Source organism: Mycteria americana, chromosome 12, assembly GCF_035582795.1.
Source record: "Mycteria americana isolate JAX WOST 10 ecotype Jacksonville Zoo and Gardens chromosome 12, USCA_MyAme_1.0, whole genome shotgun sequence".
Classification (NCBI taxonomy): domain Eukaryota; kingdom Metazoa; phylum Chordata; class Aves; order Ciconiiformes; family Ciconiidae; genus Mycteria; species Mycteria americana.
Window position 1 is genome coordinate 559,531 of NC_134376.1, and position 24,716 is coordinate 584,246.

General features: G+C 54.2%; 1 long non-coding RNA gene across 3 annotated transcripts in view; it reads left to right on the plus strand.

The window, feature by feature from the left end:
- The window catches only part of LOC142415910 (uncharacterized), a 163,374-nt gene that overhangs the window by 93,206 nt on the left and 45,452 nt on the right, over positions 1–24,716 (plus strand). The window contains exon 4 of one of the 3 annotated variants that reach the window (XR_012777577.1): positions 19,003–20,343. The exons of the other annotated variants lie outside the window; for them this stretch is intronic. This is a non-coding gene — a long non-coding RNA (uncharacterized LOC142415910). Of the gene's footprint in view, positions 1–19,002; positions 20,344–24,716 lie in introns of those variants that run through there. 3 annotated transcript variants of the gene reach the window in all.

Sequence of the window (24,716 nt, forward strand, 5' to 3'; positions counted from 1 at the left end):
CTGTTTGGGGTGAGGTGGGCTTTCTCTGTTACTGCAGCTTTTCCACTTTGTGTAGGGTAGTCGGCTTTTTGGTGGGGAGCAGGAAAGAGCTTACGAGCAGGGGACTCGGTCGGGAGTGGGGAGAGGTGGGGTTTGGGTTTTGTTGCGGTGAATGCTGAGGAGTCAGGTGCTTTCTCTGGACAGGCAGAAGTTATGGCCCAAACTGGCAAAAGCAGCTGCTGATTTGGCATGCTTGCGTTTTCAGGCAGCCCGGGGTGAGATCCAGGTCTTGTCTTCTGCTGGAATAGCTCAGCCTTTCAAAAGGATGAATGGCATCCTCCCAGCCTCTGTTTTGTGGACAATATGAAAAATAGTGGCCCTGCAGATTTCTGTAAGTGTGCTGAGCAAGCGGAGACAGCTGTGAGGTGAGCCTAGGAACCTGAGCCATAGCCACCTCCTTTTAAATTTGTTCTTAGAGAAAACACAGATGATTCCCTATGTGGAGGAATAACCGGTAAATCGATCCCCGCACGCGCTGATGTTGATAAGCCGTGTTGTTGATGCAGGGAGCCAGAATCTCCATGTGCTCTGGGCTCTGGCAGAGAAAATGTAAACAAACTCCAGTTTTATGTCTGACCAAGGAGATGTAAATCAAACATGTGCGTTGAAGCCTTTTAAATGTTTTGACATTTTCCAATCCATCAAGGCCTTTAATTGTACTTTGAGTGAGTTGTTCTATATGTAAATACCAGTTAATGTTGAAATTGTTTATAGCCAAATTGTCTGTTTATGCAAATTGTGTTCCAAGATCACAGAGCTTCTATTGCAGAATAAAAATGTCTCTTTTATTTAATGCTAGAAATGTTTCCTTTGGCTGCTGCAGCTTTCACAGACAGTGTGGCTCTTCTGCGCTGTCGGAGCACGGTGGAGAGTGCCAGCCTCCACGGGAGGGCAGTTACGGCAGTGGGCAGGGGAACAGCCGGGCTTGGGGCGACGGCTGCTCCAACTGCTCGTGCTGCAGAGTTCACTCCCTGAAGCCGGTCCCCTGGGATTGTGTCAGTGCCTTCTTTCTGCATACCTTGCCCGTGGGCTCTGGTACCCTCTGCGGACCTTGGGAAGCCCGATGGCTCACTCCGCTGGGCTGCAGCAGGCATATCAGCGGTGCCTGGCATGCTGCAAACGCCGACCAGGCTTCCCTCTGCCTCCCTGCCCGGCTCGGGCTCAGGCGGAGCCTCTCACCGGCTCGGAGCAGCGTTGTGCTCAGGTGAGGACCCGTCAGCGGGTGGACGGTGTTCTCTGGGATTCCTCTGTCTGCCTCATGTGTTAATTGGAGATTCTGGTGCAGAAGGCAGCAGGCATTAAAACCCACTCCTGCTGGGTGAAAAATGAAGAGAAATCAACATGCTGCTCCTGCTTGTGCTGTGCCTAAGCGGTGATCAAGATCATCACCTGGAGATAAATCTCTTCCTGCCATCACACAGAAGAGGAGGAGCAGTTACTATGGGCTTTGCCTCCAGGTTTTTAATCATGGGGGAACACATGCAAATTAATGGCTCACCCATGATAAGAATCAATAGTGCTGGAGTGTTTGCAGGCTGTGACTCAAATACTCGATGTATCTGATACATAGCCAAGGAAGCAGAGTTCACACTGGACGCAAGCGTGCCTGTACGGCTGCATGCAGAGGCTCTCATTGAATCCAGCCACCTCTGCAGCCAACCTCTGTGCCCCAGGACCACGCTCCCTTTCTCCTGGATTTTTCAGTCAAACAGCACTGTTGATCTGGTCTTTGTGTTTCCTTAATGTCAGCATTCCTCAGGGAATACTGTCGAGTAATAGCAAGCTGCACAGCCTGAAGTTGGGCTCCCATATTATTTCTTCATTAATATTTGTTGTTCATAAATATATATTCACTCCTATTTATCACAAGAACACCAATTACCAACCATAAATTCTAACTGTGGGGAATATTTCAGTCCAGTTTTATTAAGAAGTGATTTTTAAAAATGTTGCTGAGGCTTTTAGCCAGTTATGTGCTACTAAATATTTAAATCTGTATCTCTTGCTGCATGCTGAATTACAGCAAGGGGTTATTTAATGCTCCCATTTCTCCAGCATAAATCTGTGAAAGATTGACTGGAAGAAAAACGCAGTCATGAGCAGCCCACATACATGCTGAGTGCTCGCTCGCACCGTGCACCCACTCGTGCGTACCTGCCAGAGGCAGCGATCCAGCCTGGAGGGGGTGGGTGCCCCCGCAGCCATTCGGGGGTTGCCCCGCTGCGGAGCCGCCCTCAGCCGCGCGAAGCAGCCGGCTGTCCTGGCCCGGCACGCGGCGTTGCTGCTGTCAGCCATCAGAAGCTACGAGTGCCTGGAGGCCTGTTACCCACCAATTAAACTGTGAGTTTTATTGTTCGACCGTGAGCCTGGTTTACGATATGAAAAGCTTTCGACAGTTAAATAGTACTAATATTAACCACTCCCGCATGGGCTCTAACAGTCTCCCCCATTAAAAGTGTGATTAAGAAATTAATTCATCTGGAAGGGATTGGCACGCGGCGCTAAACAATGGAATAATGATTTTTTTTTTTTATTAAGGCTGAACCCCTGGCTGCCTGGCGAGAGGAAGCCCGGTAGCTCTTGCATGACGGCTACAGCGGCAGCTAAATGTGGTGGGAGGACCGAGCCCTGGTACGGTACCGGTCGTGGGGTTAGCAGGGCAGGGAGGAGGCACATCAGGGCAGTGGAGACTTTGCAGAGGCTGGCGAGGAGGACGGGCTGCCCTGGCCCACTGCGGTGTTGCGGGGCTCTGCATGGCAGGTCGGTGCCGAGCCGAGGGCTCTCCGCCGGCTGTGGGCACTCTCTGGCCTCCGCGCTCTCCAGCCGCTGCGGAGGCTCCGCCAGCCCCGCAGGGCTCCGGTCGCCAGCAGGTCACCGCTCTGCTTTGTGGCCCCATATAACGCCTGTAACATCCACAGAGGCTTGAAAAAGGTGGCACTTCAGGAGGCTGCAGAGCAGCGGTGCAGCGTCTGCTCTCGGCAGGGGAGGAACGCCTGCGTGCCCCCATCAAATCTCCTGCGCAGCGCTGCCCCTGGGCACAGGACCAGGGCTGCCCAGGCTGTCCCCGCTACGGCCCGGGGCAGCCGCACCGCCTGGTGCCTCCCTGGCCCCGGAGGATGCGAGGGCCAGCAGGTGCTGTGGCCACCGACGCGGGGCCATGGAGCCCAGCGAGTCGGAGTAAGGCACTCCTGGCACTGCATTAACCCACTGGAGAGCTTAGCATACTACACATGGTAATTACATTCTGACAGACATGGTAAAAGCTTTAAAGTCCATCAACGTCTGCTGGCAGGTGGCTCTAAAAAGCTGTTATTTGCTTCGGAAAAGCAATCAGAGATTACCCTTAAACAGCCCATTTGGGAATGAGCGGGGTGCTGGGTCTGGCAGTTTCCCTCCCGGCATCCCCTCGTCCTGCTGCTCCTCTCCCCTATTCTTTTCCTCCCATTTTCTGGCCTGTGATGGTTCACGGCCTCTGACGGGGCTCACAAAAGCTGAACTGCCATGGGGAGCAGCCTCTCTCCTCCCCCTGCCATTTGTGTCCCAGGCTTGTCCCCAGCTCTTGCTCTGCAGCAGGGAGGCCCCAGGCACCGGAGGCAAAGGAGCGAAGGACGATGCTGGGTGTTGCTGTGGGACGTACATGCTTCCAAACCAAGTTTCCTGATTGAGGAAAAGAATCAGGCAACTCCCCTTCACTCCCCGACCGCCAAAACCAGAGCAAAAGGAAAAGTGGCTTGTGAGGCTGGCTCCATGGCAGAGCTGGGGTCCGTGGGGCGGGCGGCGGGACCCCTCTGCGTCGGGGCAGCGCTGGCCAGCGAGGGTGGGCTGGCGCTGCCGGCCCGGGGGGCTGCCAGGGGAATGCGCCATTCGCCCCGCGCAGCGCGCGCCGGCAGACTCTGCGGAAGCATCTTCGCATCCTGGCAGAGACGGAGCGAGGGAAGGAGGGAGGGAGCAGCCTCCAAAGTGGAGCTGCAATGCTCTGAAGAGTTGTTGTTGTTGGAGACAATGGAGGGCAGGGAGGCTCCTCCGTGCCTTGAAGGAGTCACGGAATGCCGGCAGGAGCTGCGCGCTGCGCTTGCATACAGACACTGAGAATATTCATATTGTGATTTATCCCATTCTTTTTCTCCATTGATTTTAATTAAGTTCACTCTCTCCTGCCAAGCCTGGGGAACACAAGCAAAAATTAAAAATACTGAAAGCCAGCTTGCTTTGCACTGGAGTCTTCCCAGCCTTCCAGAGAACAGAGGGAAAGGGGGCCCACACCACCACACCGGCATTTCCTGTGCTTTGCTAGTCCCCAAATAATAAACATAAAATTAAAATCCTGTTAGGAGAATCACAAAAGCTATTATAGCTCAGCAGCTGATATTGACTCTGATCAAATCTTTTATGTGATTTCACAGCATTCTGGGCTACTCACCATGCACACCCTGATCATGTTAGCTGTGGCTTGATTTTTTTTTTTCTCTCCCCCACTGAAACAAAGCAAAAAGAATGGCAAGAAAACCCAATCTAATCTTGCGATATAAGTTTGTGTCACACTTTTAAAATGAGCAGCGGAGTATTTGGTGCTGCTGTATCGCCTTTGCAGACAGAGTCCTCCTGGGAGTGGATGCTCACTCCTGCATGGAATGTGCTGGCCTCACCTGCACACCGCACGAGCTGCCGGCTTGGGAAACCCCCACGGGGACACTGGGCAACGAGGATTTTACTTCCTGCATCGTATCCATCGCTCAGAGCACATCAGTGATGCTGCTGCTGTCCAAAGGGATGTAGCAGGGATGCTCTGTAGTGGCCCTCGCATGAAGTAAGGTATGATGTTGTAGTGGTGCAACGTACAACTTTTTAAATAATCTTGACTTTCGCCTGTCAACAGCCGGTGCCTGCGGCGAGGCGGGGGTATCACGGAATCGCAGACAGTGGCCTGGTCTAACCCTGCTCGAAGCAGGGCAGGATGGGCCCAGCTCTGCGGAGCGGCACGTCGCTGGGGCAGGAGCTGGGCGCTGCGCTTCACCCGCCGCCGATGGGCCTGCCCGGGGCAGGTGGCAGCGGGACCGCTGGCTCTCCAGTCTCGAGGGAGTTTCCTCGGTACCTTTGCTTAAAAGCATCTCATTGTTTGCATTGCTTTTATTCTTACAATAAATATTGTGATAGACACTAAGAGTACCAGAAATGAGATGAAGGTATCCCAGACCTGCATCTCCGTGTATTTCTATAGCCACAGCTTGTGCAGCTACGAACAGAGAAAGCAAAAACATGGAAACTTTCTGCATGTCTCTTTCAAATGTCACAGGCAAGCAGAAGTAGTCCCCAAAAGTAAAATGCCTTAAATCAGAACCTGGTTTAAAGAACCTGCGTGATATAGGTATCTATCTTCATGCTATTTTTCAACAGTTAGACTCATTCTTCATATCAGATAGGGTGATAAGAGGATAAAGGTAACTCTTATTCAACTCTAATTTTAATTAATATGGTCATCAAATTGGATATGAAAAATTAGGAAACCTCAGCAAAAATTCCGAAGGGGTATAAAATAGGACAATTTACTGTTTGCCGATCTGTGCTCTCCTCTAGTCATAGGCAGTCATGGTGACTTAGTTTTTGATAGATGTCTGGAAATACCTGCAGCAATCTCTGTAGCAAGTTTAATGACCGTGGGTCATTTAGTTTTTGAAATATTTCAACTACTAGGGAATAAAAATGGCAAGATTGTTACAATTACACTCCAGAAGGTCATATCCATCTACCTTTGGCTAAAGGTCTGGATTCCCTCAAAGCTGGCACCATCCAGCGGAAGGTGAGCCCGGCGTATTTAACTTGCTGCACGCCTTGCCCAGATGGATAATTGGTGAAATACCAGGGAGGATATTCTGTTCCATGGCACTGGCCATTGGCTCGTGGGTATCAGCTTGCCCCAAGGGGACAGAAACCGACCACACTGCATTTTCTCACGTCTGAACCCACTGGTTATTTCAAAGGAGCAGGAATCTAATGGCTCCCAAGGACGGGGTTAAATACAAAAGGAGAGTGGGGACCGGGGAAGCTCACGTGGCCCCACAGCCAGAACGATTCACTCCACGTTAGTGGAGACTTCCCGAAGCCTCCTGCAGACTGTCCCCCCGCCTCGTCCCTGCAGCTGCCCGGGGGCCAGTGCCCAGCGCTGCGCCCCATGCCGCTGCACCTGCCCCAGAGCAGCCGCTCGGGCTGCGATTTCACAGCCCAGCTGGGCTTCCTGGGAGCTTCTTTTGGAGTTGGAAGGTGATTTTTCTCCGCCTCTCCTGCTTTAGCAATATCCTTGTCTTGCCAGCACTCACAGAATGCAGCTGGGTGGTGGCACTAGGGAAAACCAGGTGTATGAACAGCTCATGGTAGTGGTTTCGTAAGAGGTCTGGTTGCTTCTGTGATGGCTTGAGCAAGACAGAAAGTGGGTGTACTCGTCTCTGCCCAGGGAAATGCTGTTGTGACTGGTTGTATTTTTGGCAGTATGTTTCCAGTTAGAAATCCAAGGTTAGTCCCAGTGAAAAAGCCTCGGGAACCGCTCGCTCCTTGTGACCGTGTGACACCATAGCTATGGCAGCAGAGCGCCCGTCCAGGCGCTGGAGCCTCTCGGGCGTTCTGCGGGCAGCGGTGATCTCTGCAGAGCCCTCCTGCTGCAGCCAGGAAGCGCCAGGCCGCTGCAGCGGGGCAGTGGCTCCGCTGGCCACCGGCCCTTCCCGCTGCGTGGCACCCGCCGGGCACCATGGCGTGTCCTGGGCGTGAGGAGAGGAGCTGACAGGCGTCACAGAGATGGAGGGACTGGACAGCAAGCGTCACTGGGTCCAGCTGTGACCTTCATGCCCTGGCACACTTGCGGCATGCACATCAGAGGGCACAGCTGTGCCAGGGACCGGCTCCTGCTGCTCACTTTACCTCCTGCTAAGGCAGGGGTGAGCACACAGGGGCCGGTGCCGCGGTCCTGCTCGCGACGCTGGGGGACAGCCACAGCTGGGGGACAGCCACAGCTGGGGGAGCAAGCTCGTGGCAGGCCTGAAACTGCGGCCTGGGGACACTCTTCTCCTCTGGGAGAAAGGCCAGGAAGAGAGAGGAGCCCACAGAAACAGGCTAGGAGCGGAGCCGTGGGCAGGGTGACGGGGACGCGTGGCAAGGGGCTGTTCTTCCCTGCCTGTGTGTCACCCATGGTCAGAGCCAGCCCCGTGGGCTGTGACAGCCTGGTTCACCACCGCAGGAATTAGACAAAGCTGCTAGAGAAAAGCTGCCTGGGACAGCTACCGTGGCAGAGCTCGGGGACACCAAAGGTGCCAGCGCCCACAGGAAAGCAGGAGAAAAGTTGTGGATGCTGCAGGCAGCCCTGTCTGTCCTCGGCAGGCTGAGGAGTCTGCAGACTCCCTGGGACAGAGCAGATGCAGGCAAAGAGCAGGGGGATGGATGACAGCCAGATCCTTTCCATCTACCAGCTTGGCACCGGCAGGAGTGAAGTGTGGGTTTGAGACTGCTTCCATTTCCTCCTGGATGTGACTTCCCCAAGTGCCTGCCATGTGGCTTGGCACAGAGAGCTGGGATGAGATGGGAGAAGCGAGGGGCACCGGCAGCCCCGGGCTGGCAGCGCTGGCGGGCGCAGGCTGGGCTGGCTGGTGCCACGCAGGCTGAGCCTGCTCGAGGCAGAGGAAAGGGGCGCAACGGGACGGTGCTGACGGTCCCAGACGGGAGGTTTCGGTGGGGATACCGGGGTCAGTGGGGACACACTGGTGACACCAGGGCAGGCCGTGCACTCCTCACTTAGATGATTGTGTCCTGTGTGGCTCCGTCTTACTATACAAGAAACTGACTTTGGCATAAATGTCAGCTGATTCTGAGCTGGTGTTACACAAACAAGCTTGTGAGTGACAGGAAGAGTCTTCATTTAGCACATTTCTGGAGTCCTCTGGCTGGATCTCGCGCAATGTCCGCAATGATCACTGCAGACAGACGATCTGGGGCCCAGCCTTTGGACTAAACCGTGAAAATCAATTAATTAATCCTCACTTAATCTCAGCCTTTGTATCATGTATCAATTATGTTATTCAAAAAGGGGATGATGACGTAGTCTCAAATCAGTCACTTCTGGAGAGAGGGAGGTAATCTGGCTAGCCCTGGCCAAGGGAGATGCCCTCAGAGACAGCCCCGTCCCTCACGACTACGAACCCACGCTGCTCTCCAGCCGGTCCCCTCTCTGGATGTAGGGGCTGGTGGGTCCTGCTCCAGATGAGGGGGCTGGGCCTGCCTCCCTCAGACTGCAGGGTTCTGCGTCGCGAAGTATTGATCGGGGCCACTTCCATCCTCCAGGCCGGAGAAAACCTCTTCCAGGGGTGCCTGGACTCTGGGGGAGGCAGCAGTGCCAGCATCTGAGCCCCTGAGGGGAGCCAGAAGGGCCAGGCTGAGGGATTTGTGCAGGAGCTGTGTCACAACGAGGCGACAAGGGTTCGGAGTCTTTCAGATGAATGTTTGCTAAATGCAAATGCATGTGTGAAATGCAGATAAGTGAGTATTAAACCTATCCTAGCCCTCTCAGCAGCAGAGTGCCTGGAGCCTGTTTGCTTTGCTGCAGCTCCTTTACTTGCTAACTGTTGAGGTCTGCTAATCTCAGAGGGAGCTGTTGTGGGGACAGTCAGCCCCTCTAACCAGGGGTGATTGGGTTAATGGGAACCTCTTAGAGCTGCCAGGAAAGGGAATGTGCACTGAGGTTTGCTATGTGTGATCCTTTTCTCTCTGCGGTGATGGTCTGCTGGAGGAATATCCCTTGTGGGCTTTGCACAGGCTGTTCTCTTGCTGTATTTTGTGTTTGCGGTGGCTGTAAGACAACAGTTCAAAACCAGGGCTAAGCGCAGCCAGTCCAGCTCATGCCAGCGTGCTGTTGTCTCTTGTACTGTTGTCACTGATGGAAGTGGCCCGAGAAGCAGGGTGTCCCTGGACTGTGACAGTCCGAGCAGACTCTGAGGGCTTTTGGGGCAGAACTGGCTGTTCTGCGTGCTGCTCGACACCTTCCTGGCTGCAGGGCCCAGCGATGGCACCCACAGCTCCGGTGCTGGGCTGCACCAGGGCACAGTGGCCATGTCAGCCTGCCCCGGCGTGCCTGGAGCAGTGAGCTCACCCTGCCATCATGGCAAACTATTATTTATGCTTTCAGATACTGCTAACTCACAGATAATTAATGTCAGAAAGCTGCCATGGTGCAGTTGCTAATAGCTCAGCAAAAGGAGACACACTGGTCAATTAGCGACTATTTGAACTGACAGTACCAGCAAAGGGCAGATCCAGCTGCCAGCCCCGTGGCTAATATCGTTAAGATTAGAGATTTGTCAGGGCTCTGGCAGGGGAGATGGTGGGGACCATCGGAGGAGGGGAAGGACCCGCAGGCAGAGCCTTTGCCCTGTGCTCGCTGCGGCTTCCCTTGGGGCTGGAGCAGGCACTGACTGCCTGGCCCGGGTGCGAAGGTGTCATCATCCTGCTGTCCTGACGTGGGAATATGGTGGAATTGTGGAGAATCGGCTGCAGTGACAGACTGCCCTTTCCTGGGAGATAAGATGTGTTCCTCTGGAGAAGCCCATGTTATGACTTTTGCAATATTGGGGAAGTATTAAATTAGAAAGAGACCTCTGAGCAAAGGAGAAGTAATATCTGCATATGTGAAGGCCTCCAACTGTAGGCACAGCAATATTAGAGGATTTGTGGAGTTTAACGCTGTTCTTTCATCCCAGGGCTGACGCCATAAAATGAGACACGACGATTCACTTGGAAATGAAAATACATGGAGGATGTGGGGAGATCTGTTGTATCCCCTCCCCAGGGGGATCGTCAGCTCCCTGGACTGCTGTTTGTTGCTGCAGCTCTGACAGGGATCTTTCCCCAGCACAGCGTCTGGTAGCTCAGGGTGCAGCGGGGCCGGGGAGGTGCCTGATTTGCTTTTAGCAGCCTGTGCTGCTCTCGCTCGTCAGCTCTCGGGGCCATCTGGGACCCCAGCAAAGCGGGGAGAGCGATGGGGGGCTGAGGGAGCAGTGCCTCGAGTGCCAGCAGAAAGGAAGAGCAACCTTCAGCCATTGCCAGAAAGGCCGTGGGAGAAGCTTGGGGTGCCTGGATGGGTGCAGAGAGCGGCTAGATCAGAGTGAGGGTGCACGTTACTTCATGTCTGCATATGGGGGGTACCAGCCTGTGGACACAGGCAGCAGCATTTCTGCCAGACTGGGGCTGGCACGTCTGCGGAAGAGGGACTGATCCCCCTTCCTTCAGCACCGGGTAGGCAGAGACTTCCAGTGCCCATGAGGAGCCTCGGAACTGCCTGAAATTGTACAATCGCCTGAACACCCACTCCTGGGAGCCCCCCGTGCTGCGCCGGGGACTGGTCCGCGGTGCCAGGAGGAGGACCGCCTTCGGAGCCACCGTTTCCTGCAGGACTTGGGCTCCCTGCCGCTGGCGCCAGCCACGCAGTGTGCTCGTGGTCCCTCACGAGGCGGCTGCCGTGTCCACAGGGCAGCTCTGTCCTTTGCAGAGCTGTGTGTGTTTCCACGGCCGTGGTACTTTTTTCCGCCATTGTCTGAGGGATGTCGGTGTCAGTAGCTGGGATTATTTTTGCTTTCCCATAGCAGAAGACCCTGATTACAGCCAGTCTCCTTCAGGAAATTGATGCTTTAATATTCAGTCTCGTCCGATGAGGGCTAAATTTTATTCCTAGAATAACATTTAATTAAGCACTCTGGCTCTCTGTGATGCACCAGTGATCTGCGCAGATGCACTTACCTTCATCAGCTCTTTTAAAACCAGCTGGAACTGAAGTTCGAATAAACTGTAAAATTTATGGGCTGTTCCCTCCCTTTTTAATTAGCACTGTTAAGCGTGTGACAAGAGGCCTCGGGCCAGGGGAAGGAGCCATTTACTTGTTTACTGGTACCTGTCTCGATCTGCAGCCTTGTCCAGCAACATCCCCCCCTAGATGGAGCTCTGCAAAAACATTTGAAAGCAAGAAAGCAGAAGTCTCCTGTCGCCCTGCAGCCCCCCCACACCGGTCGTCAGAAAAACCTTGGCTTTGACCCGTGTGCGGGAGTGGGGAGGAGCTGATCCCATGGGCGGGAGCGGGATGCGGCACCCAGGCCCCCTGGGCGGGCTGCGAGCCGGGTGGGCGCAGGGGGCGGCCTCCTCCGCGGGCGTCGGCTGCGGGGCACCGGCGGCTGAGCCCCGTGGGCAAAGCGGAGCCGGCGCTGGGAGCCGGCGCTGGGAGCCGGCGCTGGGAGCCGGCGCTGGGAGCCGGCGCTGGGAGCCGGCGCTGGGAGCCGGCGCTGGGAGCCGGCGCTGGGAGCCGGCGGGGCCGGGCCGTGCTCTGCCCGCAGAGCAGCCCCGGCACCGGCGCTGCGCCCTCTGCCCTGGCCGTGCCTTCGGCTCTTGCTCTGGCCCGGGGGCCTCTGCGGCAGTTCCCCAGCACCAGCACCGCTTCCCGGGAGCCTGCGCTGCCGCCCTGCTTCCCACCTCCCCTCTCCCTCCCCTTGGTTTGCAGAACGAGCAGGGGGACCGGCTTTTGCTTTGTCAGCTCCTCGACACCAGGATCCCCCCTCGTCCTTTCTGCGAGGGCCCTCCGGCACACCGGTCTCCTTCTGGCATCGGGGGTTGTGCTCCAGGGACGATGGGATGATGGCACCAGAAGAAAAACGGATGTTTGCTGTGGACTGTGGTGCCTGTGTGCCCGAGCAGTTTCTGCCTTGCTGTGCCACGACCGTCTCTCCTGCCCTCACAGCTCACAGCTCTGCCGGCCCCTTGCCTTCCCCCGTGGGCTCTGTGCAGACCCACTCAGCCTGTACTGCTAGCTAATGAGGGTTGATCACTAGATGGAAACCAAGCTCGGACGCAAAATCTGGCATTTCACAGGTTCTAGACCAGAGGGGACGGCTCTGCTTATCCAATCTGACCTCCTGCCAAAGACCTGCCAGAGCAGGAGGGGCAAGAGGAAGCAGCTGCCCAGGAGGGTCTGCAGCAGAAAGAGCTAGAAAGGACAGTGCAGCTGGTTCTTCGAGTGCACCCTAGATATTCAAAAGCCCAGCACATGCAAGAGGCAGTCAATTGAGCAAAGTGATGGGGATGTCCCTCATGATGATTCTTTCGTTATCAGCCAGAAAATCTTAGACTGTAATAGCAAAAATGTGTAAATGACTGGAAAAAAATCTGCCTGTGTCATTGCATGAAAGGGAGATGAAGAGAGATGAAGATTGAGCCTCAGCGCAGCTGATAAGGCAGTGAAAGAATGCAGGAGAGAAGCTGAGTAAAGCAAGAGGGTTGGGGGCCCAGGGCTGAGGCAGTGCATTTTCATTCTGCAGAGGAAATGACATGTTGCATCAACATGGTCATTACTGGTTGTACAGATCGTGAGACGTTACAAAAGGCCTGGGCAGTTTTGCAGACAGTTTGGCATTAATGCATACAAAGACAGTGGAGGCTGAGGACAGGGTTTGAAGCAGGGAGCGATGCTGTGGGAAGGGGTGGTGTGCCTGAGGTGCTTCCCAGGGCTCGCTGGTACTGGACCCCCCTGGAAATGAGGAGCAGTGGGAGGACAGAGACACAGCAGGGAAGGTGCTCTGCGGTGCAGGAGAAGGAGAAGCTCAGTTCTTCTTATGCCTATCTTGGAGGGAAATTAAACAAGTTACTCCTTTCTCTTTTGTTGCCTCTTGGGACATTTCGGGTAACCACTCTGGAGACTACCGGTATGAATCTCTGGCAGGCAGAGCTGCATGAAGCTTTGTTGGTATCACTTGCACCACACAAGGACTGGCACAAGCCACTTCTACTTTCATGAGTATCATGCTGAGACTGGCGGAGAGTTTCCTCCTGAGGGACTGAGCACTTGAGTCCCAGGAAGTGACTGGTATCTGGTCTGGAGAGCTGGAAGAGCAGGGCAGCTGCTTTCCTGAACGTGGCTCAGTTGGTATCGCACACGGTGCTGCGCTGCCTCATGGCCACAGGACGCTGGCCGATCTTTCCACCTTATCCCTGGCTCTTGCCAGTGCTATTACTCCTTTGGTTTCACAAGCACTAAATTCACTCACAAATTTTATATATATATAAAAAAGACATACTGTCATAAAATCAGCTAGCTGAGCATTCCCCAATGAAAATGAAATGCTGCCGCTCCTCAGAAGTGCTGGTTCTGGATCATTTGTCTATTAAATATTTGGCAAAGTCCGACTGCAGTCCTAGTGTCCTCCTCTCACTGCTCAGCCCTCGCCAGTCCCCGGATGCAGCCTCATTCCTGCACCTAGGAAGGCAAAGCATCCCGTGCTAGAGGTCTGTGCTGCCAGTTTTTGATTGATCTTTCTTGCCACTAGAGCCGGGCAGTTTGAATTTCTGCTGTGGATGCGTTTGGCTTTGCAGGGGCAGAGCTGTGTGTTGCTTCATCAAAGCGGGGAGTCTGCACAGCCAGCCTAGCATGGGGCAGGGCGGCAGGGTTCTCATTGTGCATTGGGACACGGGCTGCAAGTCTGCACGGCAGAGATCCCATCAGCAGCCCTGTCATCTTGACTGCGGTCCGTCCTGTAATGATGCTACTCAGAGAGAGCATGGATCTCCTGTGCCTGGGCTCGGGGGCTCCGGAGCGTTTATAAACCCAAGGAAAATGCTGTGAATTCTACTGCCTTGACAGATAGTCAGAAAGATGTTGGCTCAGCTGCTGACCCCTGGGGAAGCAGCAGAGGTAGGTACAGTGCTCAGAGACTCCCTGGAGGGTTGGAATTAATGCGTTTGACTCATACTGCAGGAGCAAAATGTTCTGCTGTCTCAAAGCAGCGCTGGGGGAGTGAGGGCAAGAGAGCTGTGTCTGGCCTGTTTAACAGGCAGGAGCAGGAACGTGGATGTCACTTCAGGCAGCCGCTCCTGCTGCTGCTGTGCTCTCGCAGAGCGCGACCGTTCCCTTCCCCGCCTGCCCTCACCGTGAGCTCCCAGCGCTGCGGGAGTGAGTCTGGTCTCCCTGCCCTGTGTGCCCCTGCTCTTAACGGGGCATGTGGCGTTGCTTATCCTTGCGCTGCTTCCATTGCACCTCAGCAGAGGCTCTTCTCGGGGAAGCTCGAAGCTGCAACTGCTGCCGGTGGTCCTCTGAGAGGCGGCTGGGTGCAGCTGTTGCTTCTGGACCCCATTGCCATGGAGACAATGGTGCACTGCAGTGGCGCGGGTGCCCGATACCGTAACCCTCCTCACGGTCTGACTTTCATGCTGATGTGTCTTCAAAGATAAAATGCTTTCATTCTACCTAACCTCATGAAGGGTTCTCATACACAGCTGGGATGGGGCAGCTCAGAGAAGAAGCTTTGTTTGGCCAAGTCTCCACAGTTCCCTCGTTTCTGATGCAGGGCTGATGATAGGGAAGTGGGATACTGCCAGCAGTCCCAGCTCACACAGCCGCCTGATGGTGCACCCTGAAGTGAAACCAGGAGCCAAATGGCAGCTCGGGGGTGAGGTAGGTGCGTCCTGGAAGTGCTTGACAAAAGCTTCTGCTGCCTGAGCGAGTGGTGAACCAGCACAGCGAGGAACCTGGACTGGCTGCGAACAGGAGCTGGTGCACAGCCCAGATCCCTGTAACAGCTTTCCCAGCACTCCCTCGTGGACCGTGCTGATTTTGATGGGCACATAACACAGTTTGAGGCTTATTATATTTTTAGAAAGAATGAAGCTTTGAAAGATTCCCCCAAACCAAATCCAAACTGTGGAAGAGTCACCTCTTGTCAGCATTAATGCCACTGAGCAGCCGCTGGCAAGGACAAAGGGGATGGGGTTTGCAAGTTCAGCTCTTGGCCTTTTTGGGGCACTTTGGCTGCTGTGCCAGCAGGTAGAGGAATGTTACAGCTGAGCCTGGAACATTTTGCAGGGGCATTTCTCTTGGCAGGTTTATGATCTTTTCTGCCTCAGCTGGGAAGCCAGCAGGACTGAATAAATCTCCAGGCCAACAAAAGCCCAGGATGTTTTCACAATTGCCAGGATTTTATTAATTTACAAGTACGTTATTGAATTTCTTCCTTCCTAACAACAGCTTTCATTTAGATGGTGCTTCTTTAGTGTGTTTGGGTGTGCGTGGTAGGCAAAGCTAGTAAAACTCTGCAAGGAAGTCACCTGCCAAATATTTGTGCCATTAATGCCAGTAAACTGCAAATGTGAGAAGATGGGTTTGGTGCTTTCGTCTGCCAGGTCTTGCAGCGCTTCGCAGAAGGGGGACTGCCTGCCTCCCCCGTGCCCTGGGGGGACCCGGCCCTGGGAGGGGAGCTGGCCCACGCCACCCAGCTTGCGGGGCACGAGGCTCTGGCACAGCCTGCAAGTTCCACCAACGCTTACTGCAAAAAGAGTCTCTTCCTTCATCCCATTCGCTTTAAGTTCTTTCTGTTTCTGGCCACTAGAGAAGTTAGTTTGGCATCTTTGCCTTTTCCAGCTCAATAGTATGACCTGCTTTAAATACATTCTGGCACCTCCATTGAAAGGACCCAAGTGTCCCCAGAACCTGAGCAAGCTGATGCATTACTAGGACATTTCCCACTGCTTCTGGGGTGAAACACTACTATTTTTATCTATGTTTTGGGACCTGCCAACCCATTCCATAACAAGAGTTAGATGAGCTACCGAGACCAAAGTAAAAGAGCAGGGGTGTTTTAGACTGGCAGATGGTGTGTGTCGGCTGACTGTCAGGATTAGAGTCCCCGCCTGTGCAGGTGCACCTCTGCCTTAAGGAGGGGTGAAAAGCCAGGAGCTGTGCTTTCCCCTCGGAGGTGGGCAGCACATGAAGCAGTGCCTGCAATAACCCGTGGAGACAGTGGCTCCGTCTGACTCAGAGAGACAGCAGAAGCTCCACCACCCGCGTTTTCAAACCCATCTTTGGTGGGCTGCTGCATCCCTTGCAGTGAGCAGCACTGCAGTTTTGTGGCTACGATCCAAGCATGCCCTTTGCTAGCACTTTGCCCAATCCCTTAACTGAGTTTCTTTCTATTGCCCACTTAGTCAAGGTGGGCAACAATATTGCCCAAATTTAGCTTGTGTCTGTGTTCCCATTTAGGGCCCCTCAGCCGTGATAGGTCTCTCCTCTGTGCGGAGCCAGAAGGGACTCTTCAGCCCCAGGTGCTCCTTGGTCGTGGGCGTTGTGTCAGCTGCAGCTCCCACTGCTGAGCATCTGCAGGAGAGCAAGGGGTGGCAGATGCGGCTCAACAGCTTTGTCTGCAAAAGTGATGGGGCAAGTGCAATTTTTAAGCTGTTTTCTGTCCATCAAGAGCTGCTGTCCCAGGCACATGTTTTTCATTCTTAGCGTCTCATTTACCTTCTCTTGTCCTTAAGGAATACCTTCTCCAGATCTCACTTTTTCCTGGTCCTGGTCTCCACCACTGCTGTCTTTTCCCGGCCCACATTTTTTACAGCACGTCCATCCTCAGTGCTGCTCTCGTCAGGTTCCATGTTCTGCAAGCAGCCTGCAAGGACAGTTAGTGCCTTCACAGGCTGCCTCACCCCGCGTGCACCGTGTCCTCTCCAAGCTGCAGCCAAGGGCAGTGGTCCGTCCTGTGTTCAGGAGTACATGTCCTGTCCCCTGAGGTGCTCGCTGTAGAGCTGCTTGTTAATCCTAAGTGCTGTTTTGTGCTAGTGGTTGATGCTGCGATGCGCTGGTGCAACTGGCTGGGGCCAGCCCGTGGTGCTGAGTGTCTGAGCATCAGTGGCCGGGTAACAAGGAGCGGCTGACGGGACGTGCCGCGACCTGGCCCTCTCCCAGCCTGGGGACATCTCTCCACACAAATCCCCCTTCCCCTGGGGCAGGCAGGCAACAATCGTTGGCTGGAGCTGAGCTAGGACTCGGGAGGGCGCCTGAACTGCCATTACTGTTGCTGTTCTGGTTAGGGACAGGGTTACTAAGATAGTGTGGTTTTCCTTTTTCCTTCTTAAATGTTACAGGGTTTTTTAGCAATATTTTCCTCTTGTATTTTCCTTTACCGCTGCATTGCTGTCCCCACCGGAGCGGGCTACCAGGGGTTAGCACAGACTGCAGGCTGCACATCCCAGCTCACATTTACGGCAAGAATAACGTTCCCCGTGCTTCTCGTTTGTACTGAACAGCCAGGCTGGGTCTGCTCAGCGTCTCCCAGCCAGCTGTGGAGGAGCAGGTGACAGAGAGAGGCAACCTGGTTCCTGTCCTGGGTGTAAGCGAACAACCGTGCGCTGAGGATGGGTGGAGCGGAGCCGAGCCAGCGGCAATGGGGCCGAGGGTTTGCTTCAGCGCAGAAGAGACCGATTTCCACTCTGCTTTGGTCCCAGAGGGCTCCTCTGCCCTTCACCCCCAACCTGCCCGTGCTCAGGGCTCTGGAGGGGCCGGAAGGTTGGCTTCTGCCAGCTGCTCCCCATTGCTTCTGCCGCGCTCGCAGCACGGCCGCCCGACCGGCCGGCTCCCGCTGGCACCCCTCCAGCTGCGGGCTCGGGGTCTGTTCTGGTGCCGGACAGCCCCGCTTTCGGGGGAGGAAAACGGGATGCAAGCTAATGCAGAACAGCCTCAGTGAAAAGGACCTGTGGAAGGAGGGAGGCGATGTGAGTGCAAGCTGACACGTACAAATAAGGGGACCGGTCCTGTTCTTTAGAGCCTCTTCTCCTCGGGGACAGGCTGGCGTGGCAGATCCCACCCAGCGAATGCTGCGGGAAACGGGGATGTGAGGGTCTGGCCCAGCGGTGGAGTGCGGCCACGAGGTTTCCCACAGCCGATTCCTCCCTTTGGAGCCTCCCGAAGCTGGTGCGCTCGTGTGGCAGGCAGGGCCCCTCCGCTGCAGGTAACAATTAACAGGAAATATCTTCAAGTGATCAAAAAATTTAAACAGGTTAATTATTTCCAGAAAGAGAAAAGAAGAATTAAAATGGTTTCTGTGGGTACATTTAAAATACAATCAATAATTTATCAGACAATTTTCATTCAACAATGAGGAATTAGGAGGCTTCAAACCCTACAAAATTTTATCTGCAAGGGAAAATGTTTAAATTATTTCTTTTCCTTCCTGTGGCTTGTGCCGGGGGAGCAGCCCCGCCGGCCAGCCCCGGGCAGCTGTGCACGTTTCCCAGCGGCTCCAGGAGCGGGGCTGGGGTCTGGCCGAGGCGTGGGTGCTGCTGGAGGTGGGTGCGGGACCTGGGGGGTCCCGCATGTCCCGCAAGAACTCCAGAGACGGGTGGCCTCGACCCGCCCGCGTGCCACTGGGGACCTCCTGGCCCAGGAAGGGCTCTGTCCCTCCGCCTGCGCTCTGCTGGCACAGGGCTGGGTTTGTGGCGGGGGTCGGACCGGGGCTTCCAGGGCACCGAGTGGCTTTGGGCAGGCTGGATGCCAGCAGCAGCAAAGCAGCAGGAGCCCAGCCCTGGGATGTAACTAACCCCTAGGGAATGCGGCAAAGTTGGAAATGAGAGAGAAGCCAGCTGGAGTTCATCGTCCACCCCACGAAAAAATCTGCGTACCATAAATAACGGAAGGGGCATACGAGCTGCTGTGAAGAATCCTTCCTCATCTGTGGAAATATTCCTGGTTTTACAGAAAAAACAAATATAGTGAGTTGAAAATAAATGGCATTATTAGCAGAAAGGGAGTCCCTAATTAACCAGATATAGTCCATTACTGTAGCCTTCAATTCATTAAATTGCATAATTACATAAAAACACTGTTGATGTGCTATTCGGTATATCTGGTATTGTCTTCCTAACAATTAGCTCTATAATTGTCAGTTTGACAGGGTAATTAAAAATGTTTAAAGATGTTGTGTCAGCCTTTCCTCCTTTGCTGAGCTCAGTCGGATGTCTCTGGAAGATGGTTTTCTACCTGACTCGACCATGGTTTTGTTTTTGATTTATACCAATGTGTTACAGGAATGACCAGACTCATGGATTACTTTGGTGTTCCTGCTAGGCTGATTTTTAAAAGATTAAAAAAAAAAACCTCCTGATGTAATTTTCATTTAATTTTAGGAAATCCGTGGTCCCATCCCCCGGTTCATGCTACTGGTGACATGACTTTCTTCTGAGCAGTTTTACGGACGAAGCGTTGTGAAATCTGACATTTAGAGCCCTAAATCTTGGTCCTGTTTGCTGTGTAAAACCTTTCATCCCACATGCATTTTTTTATGAATGGATTGAAAAACGCAAGAAATAAAGCCTGTAGCTGCAAGTCGTGTCGCTGGGTGCAGAGGAGCTGCTCAGCCAGCGCGGGCAGCCCCGGGGAGCCGGGCAGGGCCCCTGCGCACGAGGCCGCTCTGGTTTGCGGGGGGCTCTCGTGCAGAGACCCTTCCAGCTGTGCCGGGCTCGGGCGCAGGCGTGACGCTGGTAAAATGCTGCGGAGAAGCACAAGACGGGCGGGTCTGCACAGCACTGGAGGGGTGCCGGTGGCACGATGCCCTGGGCGTGGTGGCGGGGCGCAGGACGGGAGCCTGGACGTGCTGGGGAGCCCGGGACCGATCAGCTAACAGCTGGAGCTGCGGGAGGCAGCCCGGAGCTGCACGCACCCGAGCCCTGCGTCGGGAACGTGCTGTAAAGGAGGCAGTTTCTGGAGCGCTTCATGGCAATCGCTCTCGGTTCTGTTGTTTTAGGGTGGTGATTGCCACTTTGCATGGTCAAAACCCTCACTTATTTCCCTTTTCAACAAAATAAACCCGAATATTCATTGCTGAGAAGTGATAAATAAATCTGTCCTCACACCCAGGAGCTTTGCCAGCTGGGTTTTGGCTGGATGGGAGTCTGTTTGTGAAAGCTTTCAAGGATTTTTGAAATACTCTGTTTTGAATCATTAAATTAATTAAGTGATCTGGTCTTCTGGAATAAACACTAGTCACGTGGAAGTGAAGTCTGAACTTCTTTCTTGGCAAAACGATTTCCAACACTTCTCTCTCTTAGTTTTACATTTGTATTTGTATTTATGTTTATGTTTATTTTTGGTCTTGGACCCTTACACCACATCTTTTCTGCTACAGCAGGCTCCGTGAAGATCACACACTTATCCAAGTACTTACGGCATTCAGCTGAAGGAGTCCCCTCCCCGCACTCCTTCCCCTCGTAGCCAGAAGCGTGACTCCAAGTCCAGATGGCCCTGTTCCACCACTCTCTAGCCATTAGTTTGTATTCAGTATTCATAATTGCTTCGCGAACTGAGAAACTTTACAATCTGTTGCAGGCCATTATATGCAAAACCATGCCCAAATAATTGATCCCCTGCCATCCAAATTGCAGAAGTGCTCGAGCGTTTTGTAATCTTACAGAAAAGGTTTGTATTCTGAGTATTTCAAACGTATATTAAAATAAAATTGACAATGAGATAACAAGGCATAGCTTTACAGCGGCTCTGTCATTAAGCGATCACGCACCATACCTGTGTGCTGAGGCGCTGTCCTGCGGGCAGTGTTCTCTCTCTAATGCGCGATCTGATGAACTGACGCAATGTGCTCCCCTGATGTTCCACATTTGCCAGCCCCATCTTGCCACTGCCACGGTGTGCTCGCCCGTTCGCCACGAAGCCAGCAACCTAGTGCTCGGGCGGGAGAAGGGGGCCGCAGCCCCCCTGCGGGGCAGCTCCCCGGCGGAGGCAGGCGAGCCGCGCAGCCCCAGCGCCGTGGGTTTCAGCGGTCCCTTGAGCCTGGGCGGGAAGCCAGCTCCATCGTGCCCTGCGATGCTGCAGCCGCTGACTTCGGGAGGGAGAGGAGGCTGCGGGTTGGCGCGGGGGCAAAGCTTTGTTAGTGCACGCCGTGACTGCCCAACGCCTGCCCTGGCTGGGGCACGGGGCCAGTGTTGGTGGCTTCAGTCCCCGCTCAGGAGGTGAGCCATGTGTCCCTGGAAAGCAAGTGATTTTCCAGAAGTTCAAAATGATGTAATCTCTGCCAGGAGTCCCGTCTTTCTGGGACGGTGCTGCCTCGGTGGGCGCAGGGAGGTAGCCTGAGCCCAGTCCCAGCTGCACAGTCCAGTCCCTGGGCATCCGGAGGGGCTGCAGAGACCCAGCTCCGCAATGCAGCACCGGCAGCTCCGGACCCCTCCACGCCGAGGTGAGACCATGGTGCCAGGCAGAGGCAGGCACCGCCGTGGGCAGGGTGCCTTGCAGCACACGTGGGTCTGGTTCCGGGCTCCGGCATCTGGATGTGCTTCTGGGGCTGGGGGTCTCTGCCCAGGGGTCTGGACAGCCCCAACTGTCGTGCAACACTGGAAGAGCCGAGCGCATCCAGCTCTCCTCCAGCGAGCCGGTCTGGCAGGCAGCGTGCAGTGGTGGAGGAGGGCACGGGGAGAGGCAGGTTGCAGGCCAGGGAGGTCTTAGGAGAAGGGGGCAGAGATGATGCTGTTAGCATTATTCCAGGGGCTTCCTCTCCGGAGCCGATGAGGCCCTGAAGAACTGCTGGGGCTGCAGCCATGGCGGGAGGTCTGTGCAGGAGCGGTGCCGGCACAGCTGGCCCCAGCGGTGCTGACGTGCTGATGCCCAGGTTCAGAACGCCTTGTTCATAATGAGTGATTCATGTTGAATGAATCCTTAGGAGATGAAGGCAGGGAATGTGACATAAAGCCTTATAAAGGTTTCCAAACAGAGAACCAGCAAGGTCTCCTGTAGGATGATAGATCTCTCCTTAAGTCATAGGAGGAAAGGCTCCTACAAAGAGTAATAAATTCATAAATTCTTCTAGTCACCAGGGTTATTTCCCACAAAAGAATTTATTGCATGTCATACATTTCTCTGCTCACAATAATGAGATCTGGGCTCCAACATGTGACATTTATGACTGGCATTATTAAAAAAAAAGAAAAGACATACAGTCTTTGAGGAAAATATGTGGGACAAATCTCCAGTTCACACATACAGTATATTCACGCTCCAGAACAGGGCAGGCTGGGCTGGGTTTCAACCACGGAACCAGAAATATTTTTGCAAATGCTTTCCTGGGCAAATGAGCTGCAGTGAGAGCACTGATCCTGGATGCTCTCCAGTTTGCTACAATCCCTGCCACCACTAGAGGTTTCGGAGGTTTGCTGGGCTCAGCCATGCTGCCAGCCTATGTGCAGGTTGTACGTGCGTCCCCTGTGCCATACGCGTCTTCTCGGCTGCCCTCAGATGTGGGGCCAGCATCCTTCATTCAGAGCGATGCAGACGCCACCGAGCTCTGTTTGGGACCAGAGGCAGAGACGACAGTTGCCTCTTTGCTCCAGCACTCCCGTCTTGATCCCCGCAGCCCGGCACTCCCCCGAGGCGCAGACCCTCAGAGCCCCTGCAGAAGGACAGGGCAGGCTGGCAGCTCAGTGCGGGAAGGCACGGGGCATCCCTGGCTTCTTCCAGGACAGCAGAATGGCTGATCTGGTAAGGAGGGCTTTAAATCTCTGACGTGCTGAGACCGTGGCCCAGCACACCTCTGGTGCTGCAGGAGAAGCCCCTTGTGCTCTGCACTCGAGCTCCCCATGCATCTTGCTGACATCACACGGAAGGACACTTTGAGCTGCTCTTTGCCTAATGGGGTAGTTTGGATGTTACAGCCTAAAATTAAAGAGCTCATTAATTACTATGCTGAAAGCCAGGCTCTCTTTAAGCCTGTTCTTTATCATGATTAATGAGGCAGCACCATCTCCTTCCCCCTTTATGCAATCTTCTGTCCTGCCAGAGCGGGATCCACAGTCCTACCTCCCGCTGGTCCTCTCCCCCCTGCCTGGCAGTGAAGGCACGAGCAGAGTTCGGGCTGAGCGTTGCCCCGAACTCCACACCGCTCGCGCTTCCAGAGCTTGAGTTGCTCCTTGCTTGTGCCTTTGATCCTCCCACCCGGCATTTGCCTCCTGCTGGAAAATACCCCTGCAGTCTGCCCTGGCCAGGCACTCCCCTGGGACAGGCACCCACCCGGCAGACCTGATGGGGCTACCAGACAGCCCTCAGGTGCGTGCCGGCTCCCGTGCCTGGCTGGGCTGGAGCAGGTCTCAGCCTGCTGGTGCCGACATATTTTCCTGGCTCCGTCTCCTCACGGACTCGCATGCCACTCATTTCCCTGCAGGAATTGGTGCTTGCCACCGGGGCACACGTATCCAGTCCCCTGTGCAGGAGAGTTGTACCTGCCTCTCTTCTCCTGGCGACTCTCCTGTGCTCAGCAAACGCAGTGCTGGCATGGCTTGGGAGCATGGGCTATAACTGCAGCTTGCCATGGAGCTGGAATTCCCCTCCTGCCGTCATGTTGCCTGTTCCTGAAGTTTCCCAGTTTTGCAGAGAAGGCAGTGGCAGAAGATGGGCATGCCTGCCTGCAGGATGGTCACTTACTACCTGGGATTTTCCAGTTAGATTCGTCTGCAGAAAGAAAGCAAAGACATTACTGCGCAGCAGGGCTTGTTATGCAGCTTAAACCTTGGATAGTGTTTTTTCAATAAAATAAGTGAAAACAATATCGGTGGCAGCAGCATGCACAGCGCAGTGCAGCTGCAGGAGCCCGGGCTGGATTATGCAGATGTGTCTGTCGGAGAAAGAAACCAGCCTACCTTTGTGTCTTGTAATAAAACTTTACATTTGCTCAGTGCATTTTAATTAACTCTCCCTGCCCCTCCTGCCTGTGGGAGGCATCCAATCCCTCTGCATGGTGCTGGCAGGCTCCTGGCTTTTCACAGCCTGCAGCAGCTGCATCAAATGCTTTCAGAACTGCAAGGGAAAAACATCTGCCTTGGCCCCGCTCTGCCATGCACCCTGCGCCAGGGAAGGTGCCTGCAGCTGCAGGGCTGCCTCCGCAGCAAACCGTCCCGACGGCAGCAGAGGGCCAGGAGAGCATCTCCGTCCGGGAAAATAGCTGCCAGACCAATTGCCCTTTGCGAGCGGCATGCCCAGCAGCGTGTGGGAAAGGTCGTGCAGGGAAAACCCAGTTTATGGGAGGAGATTAAAGTTTGACCCCTGCTCTGCTCAGATGGAGGATGCAACTGTCCGGTTTTGGGCTGGGGGAAGGGAAACCAGAGGCCGGCAGAGCACATGGTTACCCTGACGTGTGATACGGGCTGCCTCCTCTCAGCTTCCGCTGTGTGCCAAAGGTGTGACCCTTCTTGATACGGTGTGTGTATGCGGAGAGGCCGATCCCCTGGGACGCTCCGGAAATTGTCTGCATACGTAATTGGCAAACGTGCTCTCTGTGCTCATCTCTTATGTACCTTGGTTATATGGACCTATATGTCAGGAAAAAAACCTGGGAATTACACTGCAAAGTTGTTTGCAGGATAAATGCACCTAATAGTACAGGATATATAAAATGCAGTGATGGAATTTGGTGTGATGAAGCCTCTCCAAGAGCACTTTGACTGGTAGAGGTAATGCCTCCCAGGGGAGCACCGCATGCTCTGCTTGCGTTCAGAAGGGATATGTTCTTGGGTGTTAATCCTCTGATGATAAGGCTGTCAATAATTGATACTTCATGTATAGCTTTTATACAAAGCTAGAGGTCTTCTGGAAGCCTTGAGATTAGCAGAATGATTGAATAATTGATATTACATGATTTATATGATTTTGAAAAATTCACAGTGTATGTTGTCTGGGGAGGAGTCCAATTAAGGTTGCAATTCAGCCAACCCACCTCCCTCCTTGTTCTCCACCTCCTAAATCTGGGAGGCAGGCAGGTACAGAGGGAACACACACATCATTTGCATTGTAGAAAGAGTGAACTTAATGACAACACTTCATTTGCATTTTTACTGAGCAGAATGGA